Genomic DNA, 11,979 nt, shown 5'->3' with positions numbered 1-11,979 from the left:
GGACAACCGCTCGCTTTCTCCCCTTCAGCCAGCCAGGAGGTGCGCCAGCCTCTGCTTGTCCGCGCCCCTCGCCATGTGCTTCTCCCGTGCTTCTCTTCCTTTGCCGCTCCCCGAGGATGAGGGGCTGCGCCCACCGCCCCCTTCCCTTGCGCCCGAGCCGTCTCCACCTCCCGCTAGTGGCTCCGGCTATTGCGGCTCGCCCGACGTCCCCTTTCTTCTGAACGGTCTGTCTCCGCGCGCACACCCCTTCTTTGCCTCCTGGTCCCATTTATGAAGCGCCTTCGCCATCACGTGTCTAATGTGCCTTTGTCCTGCCGTTGGCAGCCGCGGGAGCAGAGCCCGGCAACGGCGGCGGCAGGCGAGGGCGGGAGAAAGCGGGGGAGGAACGGAGGAGAGATCCTGAGCGCCAAAACTTCGCGCGTGTGGCAGAAGGGGCAGCTGCTCAAGCAGCTTCACGGGGCAGTAACGCTTTGGCCAAGCGGGAGGCAAACGGGCTAGTTCTGCCCCAAAAGGAGCGTGGGGCTGGCTGACGAGGACGGGGCGGTGGGCTATCGGGCTGGCCCCCAAGGAACGGGACGTTGATGGGAGTGCTGGGGGAGAGAAGGCTTCGGTCAACTTGTAGGGCAAGGAGAGGCTGCCCGGCATACAAGGCCAGGGTGTGGGTGGGTGTATCTCCGCGTAGTTTCTGGAGGGCGAGCGAAATGCGCGCCTTTGGAGAGGAAAGGAACCCCTTGGGGAACAGGACTACCATACGGGGCGTCGCGCACCCGCTCCCGCCCAATTCTCTCGGAGAGCTAGGCGGCATAGCGCCAGTGGCCATGCAGCTCGGTGCCTTAAATTCACCAACACTACTACCACAACGCCCTTTTTAAAGGCCGAGGGGATGCGGGCGGGGCTGACGGAGAGAAGCGGCGTTTTCTTCGCGAAATACGAGCTCGGTTGCTTCGTCGTTTTTGGGAAAGCACCCGGGCCGTCCCGCATAAGTGGCGCGTTCGTTGTGGCCATCGTGGCGAGCCCTGGAGACTCGCAGGATCTCCCTATAGGGCAGCCTTCTTCAACTTAACGTCTTCCAAATGCGTTAGGATCACGAGTCCCAGAATTCGCGGCGGGGCTGAAATCTGGCGCCCCAAAGCATCTGGAAGGGACAAATGACCGAAGGCTGCACTTCTAAGGAATGGGGTTGGCGTCCCACCGAGGCTTGCGGAAAGTGGCGCTGCGGAAGGGCTTCTCTTATTTATTAGTTACCACGATACCTTGAAAGGCAGCCTGGGTCAGCCCTCGCCCCGGGGAAGACGACTAACGAGCTAGCTGTGCCTTTTCCCTTCCTTTCCTTCAACTCCCCGTTTTGCAGAGAGGTTCTCCCCGTTCATCTAGTTGCGGGCTTTCAATTATTCACAAGCACGAGCCCTTCTCCCCGAGAGATCTCTTTGGAACGGCGGAGATCCCCCCCCCTTTCTTTTCCTTGGCCACCCTTCTTTTAAGTTGGCACCAAGTGCGAGTGCCAACATTTAACTTTTCGTGGGGCGGAGGCGGGAGAGGGTGCGCTTCTCGATAAGGTCAGGCGGCTGAAAGTGTCTGTTGGCTGCCTGCGATTCTCTTCATCGCCAGGGCACGTGGATCCCTGCGCCATAGTCCGTAATTAACCCAAGGTTTATTATTGGTTGATCGTGACTGAGCTTAAATCTCCGGCCGTTTTCTTTCCCGCCCTTTGGGAAACGCTGGGCTCAACCGGGGGAAATCGGAAGGCCGGCGAAGTGTTGCAGTTTGACAGCAAAGTGAAATAGTGTAAGAAAAGAACTAGAGCCGCGTCATCTCGGGCAATTTTTAGTTCAAAATGCACTGATTCCCTTTATGGGCTTTACAAGGCCATATGCGCTTTGGAAAGGGTTAGGGTTATGAGTATGACGTGAGAGCAGAATGTTGTTAAAAATCGATGTTGTCTCTTTAATTTAATAATCCCTTGGACTGCAAGGCAATCAAACCGGTCAGTCCTAGAGGAGATCAACCCTGACTGCTGTATAGAAGGCCAGATCCTGAAGATGAAACTCAAATTCTTTGGCCACCTAATGAGAAGGACTCACTGGAGAAGAGCCTAATGCTGGGAAAGATTGAGAGTAAAAGAAGAAGAGGATGACAGAGAATGAAGTGGTTGGATGGAGTCACTGAAGCAGTAGGCAGATTCCAGAAGATGGTAGAGGGCAGGAAGGCCTGGAGGAATGTTGCCCATGGGTTTGTGATGGGTCGGACATGACCCAACAACTTTAATAGCTGGATGGCCTTGTCTTATGTGATCAATGCTGCAAATACCTGCATGGCTGAAATATCTCCCATCTGCTTGATTGTCTTATCTATACTGTATTTAAAATGATCTCAGTCTGAGATCTCCAGGGTTCTCAGTTCTTGGTACTGCTTTGCAGTAGGCTTTTGTTTAGAAGCCTAAACTGTTTCAGGCTTCTATTACAGAATGCTTAGTGAATAATGGCTATTCCCAGAACACTAAGTGATACAAACCAGCCCTCTCCACTCTTGAAGAAGCACCCCTAGCCATGTTATCCATGGGCACCTTGAATGCACTCAGATTTTCACATAAAAGTGGTATGTGCCTGTTTTCCTGGATGTAATATTCCCTCTTTTCAGTATCACTGATTGCCAGGTAAGCATAGATAGGACTTCTGTAAAACAAGGGTCATTTTTGTGCCCTTTACTGCCTCCCCATCACATGTTCATTTTTTTCTTATAAGCCTCCATTACCTATATATTTGTTTTACATAGTCCAAGATAATACATTTTATTATAACAAATGCTGGGTCCAAATCTGGGATTTTCACATTCAGATTTGCTTTATTAGCTCTTAATGCAAATATTTCAGAGCTTCTGAAATGAAGACAATATGCAAACTGATGAAAACTAAATACTTTTTCAATGTAGGTTCTTCCTTAAGGATGGTAATACTACACCATAATTTAATGAAAAAATGTTGTCAATTTTTGTGCTAAATATTACAAGATTAGTAGTTGGACTTCATAAAACCAAGTACTGGGATTGGTACTGGTGCCACTGGAATCTGGAACCAGGATTTGTTTTCAGTCAATATTTCGTTAAGGCACATGAGCAGAACTGCCATGGAGGGAGTTAGGAACCGCTGGACTCATAGTTCTTCACAAATCTCTGTGCTTGCTAGGAACAATAAGATGTATGACTTTGTATCTGGCTTTTCAGAAAGTAACTGGCTGCTCAGAGAGAAGAATTTGTACTAGAGGGTCATAGCTCTGTAGAATTACAAAGCCAAGGCAATGGCAATGGCTGTGACCAAGCCATTGTTTGTACCTATGAAACTATGATTTAATATTGGATAACATTAGAGTTCTATATAGGACATAGTAGAATATCTTCAAAACTTAAAAGTAGAAAACCTACAATTTGTATCTAATATTCCTTACATCTATTGAGGCATGTTTTCACAGCTTGGAGTATATGTCCTCGTACATAAAAGATAATGGTCACAAATAAAGTTGTATCTACAAAATCTGTGTTTCAGTTACATCTTGACAATGGCCTTTCTGTCCATCCTGCTTAGAATATCAATAATCCAAGCTTCATAGATTTGCTGTAAGAATAAATAAGATATTTTGTTCGAGAAGATGGCAGATGAATATAACTATATTGGCAACATGCAGAAAATACAATTTCTTCAGAGAGTAACATCTTTAAATATAGAACTTGATGATTGAAGTGAACCACTTGAAACATGGGGTTCCAGGAACTAAAGAGCCTCTTAATGCGGGTGAAGAAGGAGAGTACAAAAGTTGGCTTGAAACTAAGATCTTGGCATCCGGCCCTCTCAATTCCTGGCAAATAGATGGGGAAGAAATGGAGGTAGTGACATTTTATTTTCCTGGGCTCCAAAATCACCATAGATGGGGACTACAGCCAAGAAATTTAAAAAAAAAAACTTGCTCCTGGGGAGGAAAGCTATGGCAAATCTAGACAGCATATTAAAAAGCAGAGACATCACCCTGCCAACTAAAGTGCATATAGTCAAGGCTATGGTTTTCCCAATTGCAATGTATGGCTATGAAAGTTGGACCGTGAGAAAGGCTGAGTGCCAAAGAATTGAGGCCTTTGAACTATGGTGCCGGAGAAGACTCCTGCAAGTCCCTCGGGCTGCAAGACGATCAAACCAGTCACTCCTAGAGGAGATCAACCCTGACTGCTCTCTAGAAGGCCAGATCCTATAATGAAACTCAAATACTTTGGCCACCTATTGAGAAGGAAGGACTCACTAGAGAAGAGCCTAATGCTGGAAAAGATTGAGGGCAAAAGAAGAAGGGGGAGACAGAGAATGAGGTGGCTGGATGGAGTCACCGAAGCAGTAGGTGTGAGTTTAAATGGACCCTGGGGGATGGTAGAGGACAAGTAGGCCTGGAGGAATGTTGTCCATGTCCGTGATGGGTTGGGCATGACTTTGCAACTAACAACAACAATGCAAAAAAAAAATGTAAAGGTTCACTGAAATTGGGATTAACTCTTGTTGATTGCATCAGTGTAGTTTTATTGGCCGTGTTACAGAAGTGGGTTGCCTTGCTTCTTCTAGAATGTTGCTTCTTCCTCTCAATTTAGCCATTAGTCCTGGAGTTCCATGATGGTCACCCATTCAAGCATTATGTACCTCTGATCTTGTTTCCTTTTTCTAGATCAAACAAGGTCTGCTAAATCAAGCCCTCATCACACAAAATACTTCAAGTGGCCCAATGTAATTAGGGCATAAACCTCACAAAGCATATAATTCTTATGAGTTAATACACATTTGGATTGCATATCCCACTGAGCAAAAACACTTAATTCCAATGGAATGTGCAACAGGATTGTGTCTATTTCCTCAGAATGAGTATTGGTGCTCTATGAATCTTATACAGGACTGCAATGCCAGCTACTTTTACAGAGTTGACTTAAGAGTATTAAACATCAATTCCTTTGCATCCAATAGAACCTGATGGTTAGATTAAAGGTAAAGGTTTTCCTGTCCAGTTGTATCCAACTCTAGGGAATGTTGCTCATCTCCATTTCCTGGTCAGTACCAGTGTGTCTGAAGACATTTCCTTGGTCATGTGACCAACATGCCTCTATGCCAAAGGTGCATGGGATGCTTGGTCTTTCCACTGTAGTGGTACCTGTTTATTTACCTGCATTTTCATTCTTTTGAACTGCTAGGTAGGCAGGAACTGGGTCAATGAATGGGAAGTAAACCCTTTGCTCAGTGCTTGGGTCTTGAACCTAGGCTATCAGCTTTCCAGCTGACATGTTCACATTTGGTTTGGTTTGGTTTGGTTTATTGGATTTATGTGCCACCCTTCTCCCAAGGACTCAGGGCGGCGTACAATGTTAAAAAAAAACATATTAGAAAAGTTAAAAAAAATTAGATGGAATATCCAAAAAACAAACCCAATTAACAATAACATTTTTTAAAAAAAAATCAATTAAAATTAACAATAATTAATAATTTATTTTGTTTTGTTCAGGCCAGGCTGGCTTGCTGGAAAAGCCAACTTTTTAGGGCGCGTCGGAAGGACCGGAGGTCAGGGATTATACGAAGTTCCGGGGGCAGCTCATTCCAGAGGGAAGGCGCTCCCACAGAAAAGGCTCTCCCCCTGGAAAGTGGTGTTTAACCACTGAGCCATCATGCCCCTTATGGTGGGTAGGTTAATATCCCATTTTTTTCCTCCAGCTGCTTCATTCAAAGTATACCATATTCCCTTAAGTTTGATTCTCATAAAACAATCCTACTTAAGTATCTATGGAGCTTCTCAAATCATCCAGGTCATGATTGTCCCAAAGGTGTTGAAGAAGTTTCTTGGATGAGAAGCAAAATGTTTTCAAGGGGAAAAAAAAAGTCCAATTGCAAAAGCACCTTTGGGATAAACAGTGCAAGGTAATATTTGAGATGGGTAAGCTAAAGGCTCCAGCACTGCAGGTGTGTGACATAGTAGTTCTCACTTTGGATTATTGTCCTGCCTGCTACAGCAGAACTGCCTGCAAGGAGGATCAACTTTATCAAAATGTGGCTGGATGATCAAAGATTGGACTTTTTTATCTATTGTGATTCATGTAATATACACATTGTGTTAAAAGAGGGTTAGGTTTCAATTGACCAGCACTTCACACCCAGCACTTTGGTGCCATTGATTTCGTTGGCTCATTTCTCTGTGCTCCAGCCTTCCTCCAAAAAGCAGAATTAAAACCTGGCCACCCAAGGATGCCAACACCGGTCTTAATCAATAATATCCATCGAGTTGAATATCCATTGAGTGGTGAGCCTCAAAATAATTGTCCTACTGTGATTTATATTGATATGGGTGAAACTAAGAGAAAGATGATTTGAGCTCTCTGAATCCCAGCAGATCAATTCTTGGTTTATTTAAATATTTTTACCATTAGGTTTTATGACACAGAAGCCAAACAGAATTTGGCAGTTAAAAAAGCAGCTTCAGAGTTACATAGTTATGTTAAACCAATCCCCTCCAAAAATAACTATATTTCCGAGAAGAAAGATAACAGAATAGTCTTTTCTCTTTCTTTGTTCCTTTTGCCCTTTATATTTGAAACTGACAAAGCAAATCAGCAGCAATAATACAGTACTAACTGATCTGAAGACTTCCTGCTACTAACTCCGAGGTCCTGATCTTGCTTTTTGGTTCTGATTTTCTACAAGCATTTCATATCCTCAAGCTTTTTTGCTGTTTGATGGTAATCCAAATAATAAGTGTGCAATGAAGGATATTTATTTTGGAAATGGCTTTGCTACCTGGAGGAGAGAAGAAGTGATCATATTTGTGTTAAGGAAGAGTACTTGTATATCTGCAATTTTTTCAAGACTGAGAGGCAAAACAGGAGCTTTATTTAACCCTGCAGTAGATCACACTATATTTCTGTGGTCTTATGTTCCTACAGGGACTCATCATTCTTATTTGGCTCTTTTTCTTAAAGGAGTCTGCATCGTTCCTTGTTTTGTTTTGTTTTTTTAATTTAAAGCCATTAGGAACTGTTTACCCCATCAGGTCCCACCACTTTTTGCCTTCCTGAAGTAAAAGACATTCAGTGAATATCAACAGACTAGAACCAGCCCATAGAGAGAGCTCAAGGGCATGCTTTCTTTACAGGGCTCATCCCTCCTCCATGTTTACAGCTTGTTAAAAAGATTCAGCCTGAACTGATAGGATAGATTTCAGCAGGACAATTATTTTTCCCTGTCTTATTTTTAAATAGTGATCAAACTCCAAAGCCTTTTACTGCAAAAAAAATATTGGTTCGATAGTTCTTTCTTACACTGGTGTAATAGATACAATCCATGAAAGGTAATGCAAGAAAGTGCTGGAAGTAGTAAGTAGGTAGGTAGATTACACCAGGCCGGTTCGGTGCACATGTGCACATTGGCACATAAATAGGTCTGTGCATATGCAAAATGTAAAAAAATGGACAAAAAATTAAATTTGTGCAATGAAAATTGTTCTGTGCATGCGCAGAACCATAAATCAAGATGGCGCCGCCGTAGGAGAACCCGTTTGGCGGCGTGGCAGGCCTGGGCTGCTGCCAGTTCCAGCGACCCAGGCCACCAAACCACTGCTGGTTCAGCCGTACCGGACCAAACCAGTAGGAACCCACCATTGCACCAGGCTAACGAGAAAAGTCCATATAAAAGAATATTTCAGCAAGTAATAGAATAGCTTAATATTTTCTCTTCCTGTTGATTCTAGTCTCCCTCTGATGTGGACATTTAGTGTGCGGTCCTGCTGAAGTTTGTTTGCTGATTGATTGATTGATTGATGTGTGTGTGTGTCACCCATCTCATCTAGAAGTCACTCTGGGTGGCTTGCAAACATTAAAACCGGTAAAAAGGATAAAACAAATCAATAATGATAATAATGAGTTATCATTAAAAGATGGAGGTGGGGGAGAAGGGAGCACGAAGAACACGGGGAGATGTAGGGTCTTTTGTAAATCAGATAGCCACCACAGAGTGTCCCTCCCTCCCTCCCTCCCTCCCTCTTTCTCTCTCTCTCATAATGGTCGCAAAGTCTTGGCCTGCTGAAAGTTATTATTCAGCAGCCTCTGGAGGTGCATTACTAGATATTGATTTAACAAGAATCTGATTATTATGGCTCCTTTCTAAGACTCAACATAGTTCTGCAGTCTTTAGATCAGATGAAAAACTCTGGAAAAGCTGCAAACACAATTATATTTATGTATCAATTTGTTCACGGTGCCTGAATACAGTGCAGTTCTGTGATACATGGCTAGCATTGTACTACACTAGTTGTAGTACAACTAGCATTGTTCTGTATTAATACTAGTCTTTGTGCAATAATGTCAGAATGTTCACAATATTCAATGTAATTAGAATTACATTTATGCAATAACAGCTCTGGTAGCTTAGCTTTTTCTACTAATCTATAGCTTTTACTATACATTGGGGAATACTATGTCTGTGCTGCAGAAATCTGCACAGTAACATCTGTTTGCTGTCATTCAGTGGTCATCCAAGAGCCCAGATATATTATTCCCGAATGTATATTGAATATTTTTGCACTTTGGTAACATGCATGTTTCCTAGGATATGTGTGGATTTATTCTCAAGTTGGTAATCATAAGATTATTACACAGTTAAGACAGCTTGTGTTCTCCTATATATTGCTACCTTACAACTGCCCGCATTCGAGGAAGCCGGGACAATTATAGTTCAACAACTGAGTTGTCACAAACTACACCTGTTGGGATCTTTTGCCTAGTTCATTTAAGAGTTCATTGATTTCACTTTCAAGGGTGTGTCAATGCTGCAACTCAGCTTTCCACAATCTAATATTCTTCAGATGTGGTGAGTCTATAGCTCCTAGAATTCCTGTCAGTGGTGGGTTTCAAAAAAATTTCGAACCTACTCTGTGGGAGTGGCTTGCCAGCCATGTGACCTGGTGGGAGTGGCCTGCTGGCCATGTGTTCTTTCTCTCTCTCTCTCCCTCTCTCTCTCTCTCCCCCCACCTTGCCTTCCTTTTGTCTTTCTATCCCTTTTTCCTTTTTTTCTTTCATCTCTCTCTCACTTTTTCTTTCTTTTTTCTTTTTTTCTTTCTTCCTTTCTTTCTCTTTCTCTTTCTCTGTGTGATTCTGTCTCTGTGTGTGTGTGTCAGTGGTTTCAAAAAAATTTGGAACCTCTTCTGTAGGTGTGGCCTGCTTTCTGGTGGAATCTCTTCTAACCGGTTCGGTAGATTTGACGAACCGGTTCTACCGAACTGGTGTGAACTGGTAGGAACCCACCTCTGATTCCTGTCAAGCCTTACTGAGAATTATGGAGTTGTGGTCCTAAGGCATTTGGGAAACATGAGGTTGGGAAAGATCTGTATAGCTCTCATACTCATAAAAACACACAATGTGCTCTTCTAGATATTGCTAAGCTACAATTCCGAGCCCACATGATCAGCAGTGAAGGACAGAAGAGGATGATCTGGATAAATATACACTGCACTCATACGAATATTCACTCCAAAAAGAACTACTCCCCAAAGCCTTCATTGTTTGCTAATGACAAATCATGTGAATTACAGTGAAAGAGCTGTTAGAACACAGAGCAATTCTGTTATCCATTTAACCAAAGGGTATTTTTCTAGACTTTACAGATCAGCAGACCTCTGAATTTAAACAGAGCATGGGCTCAGGAATGAAATGCCCCAAAATTTATTAAACAATGACTATTAGTTACAGTTTCTAGGTTGGCTACTGCAACTGTCATGGCAACAGACGGAAAAAAGGCAATTTGCAAGGTACTTTTCCTTTTAAATCTACATTTTTAAAAAAATATTTTTTTTATTTTCAAAGAAACACAAACACACAAGACATATAACATAAAAATCTCTTCAACTGCATACAGTTTCGATTGGTTACAAGGTCTTTCTGCGTCCTTTCCATAGTTATCACTTGAGCTTTATCAAAATTCACATATTGTCAGTCAAATATCTTTGTATATATTATTATTATACTTTGTTTGCTTATCACTATTGCTTCTCTATTTTAAATATGTATCCATTTATATTATAATGATTCATTATATCATATTCAATGTATCCAACAATAAAGATTTTTTTATTGAACATTTTAGAAAAAAAAACTTTTACAAATGTTTACCTCCCCCCCCCTGCCCTCCCCACCCAGCGCACGCACCCCCCAACCTCCCCCCCCTGGCTTCCCAGGGTATAAATCTTTAACAAATATATTCAAAAATAAACTTAAAGAAAGTTAGTATCATCTTTCATTTGAGCTTTTTCTCCTCCTTGCTAGGCTAGCTCTAAACAGATTATATCATTCCTTGTTTCTTCAGTCATAAACTATCTGGAATTTCTTAGTCCCATATTTGTCCCATATTTTGAATATAGTCAGTCCATCTTCTCCACTCCAGTTTATATCTCTCATTTGAGTGATCCTTCATATATGCTGATATTATTTTTTGAATAATAAGGAATTTTTATATCCCATTCTAAATCATTTTATTATTTTAGCATTGATAACATTCCCTAATAATTTTCAATTCCATTTTTTCCATTATTAGTATCATCATTTCAATATACATGTATACAAATTGTTATAATTGTTAAACATCCATTAAGATAGTTATTATTACATCCTTTTTATATGAAACATGTTAAATTTGAAGTAAATTTATATTATGGCATTTCATTACATCATCTTGAAATCATCCAATGATATTACATCTTTATATTCTATTCTACATAGAATTATTTATCTTTTATAAAAATCTTTTTCAACATCATCTCCATTATCCTCACTTGCAGTTTGTATAAACTTTCATATTATCAATCTAGTATATGTAAATGCTTTATTATCATTATTAATCATTTATTTGGCTATAGCTATTATTACTTTGCCTTATACATAGTATTCAAAATTTAAATACATTTAACTAAATTTTATTGTGACATTTCATTTCATCCTGTATCCTTCCAGAAATAGTGCAGTCCAATATCTCCTGCCATTTGTAGAATCTGTATTCTAAGTGTTTTCTTGATAAGTCTTATGTGGACTTCTCTTGACAACTTGTTATTCATTGCATATCTTATAAAGATTCGAAACCCTCTATCTGTTCCTTTCATCAGCTTGCCTTTTGTTATCACTGGTGCTTTTGCCGAAATTACTCTCATTGTTTCTGCCAAATTTTCTCCCCTTCATCTATATTTTGACATCTGAGATAGAGTTCCAGTTCATCAATCTCTCCTTTCCGTATTTCGCACTTATCATCTTCCTCCACTCTCGATTTGCTGTCAGTGTCAACAATTTTCTAATCACTTTCATATATCTCTGTGGTTTTTTGAACTCTGTCCTCAAATTTCATCGTTGTTTTATAAGTATTCTCAACTCTTCCCTCCGTACTTTCTGTATTTTGATCTATAATTTCAAGTCTCTTTTCAATTCTCTCTGATTATTAAGATTTTTTGAATTTCTAGCATAATTCTTTGTAATGTTAGTCTCTTTTCTTCTTCATATTGGACCTAAATCTACATTTTTTAACCAATGGCCTCTGTCTACTGAATTATTGTATAAATACTCATGTTCCATTTTGTTTCAAGGTGGCTTCCTGTTGAGTTGGTTACTAGAAAACAAAAACAGACAGCAATCCCTCTAAGAATATCACAAATAAAATGTTTTGTTAGAAATTCATGAGGATTACAACAAGCAAGGTTATCCTTGAGATGTACCCAATGGCTTTTATGTTTTTGATGTTCACAATCATATTGCAAATCCTTTCTTGAATGTGTTGCTGTACTGAGAATTTGTCCCAAATTATAGTTCTAAGCAGACTGACAGGAGTCTGTCAGATTTTTTTTCATGATTCTGGTTTAAGTTTTCAGATCGTGCAAACTTGCTTGTACATCATATTTGGAAATACATTTTGACATATTCTTTACTAGTCCAGTCCATGTT

This window comes from Thamnophis sirtalis, unplaced genomic scaffold (assembly GCF_051295495.1).
Source record: "Thamnophis sirtalis isolate CommonGarterSnake01/CBP01778 unplaced genomic scaffold, rThaSir2_p1.2 scaffold_6, whole genome shotgun sequence".
NCBI lineage: Eukaryota > Metazoa > Chordata > Lepidosauria > Squamata > Natricidae > Thamnophis > Thamnophis sirtalis.
This window is presented reverse-complemented; position numbering follows the sequence as displayed.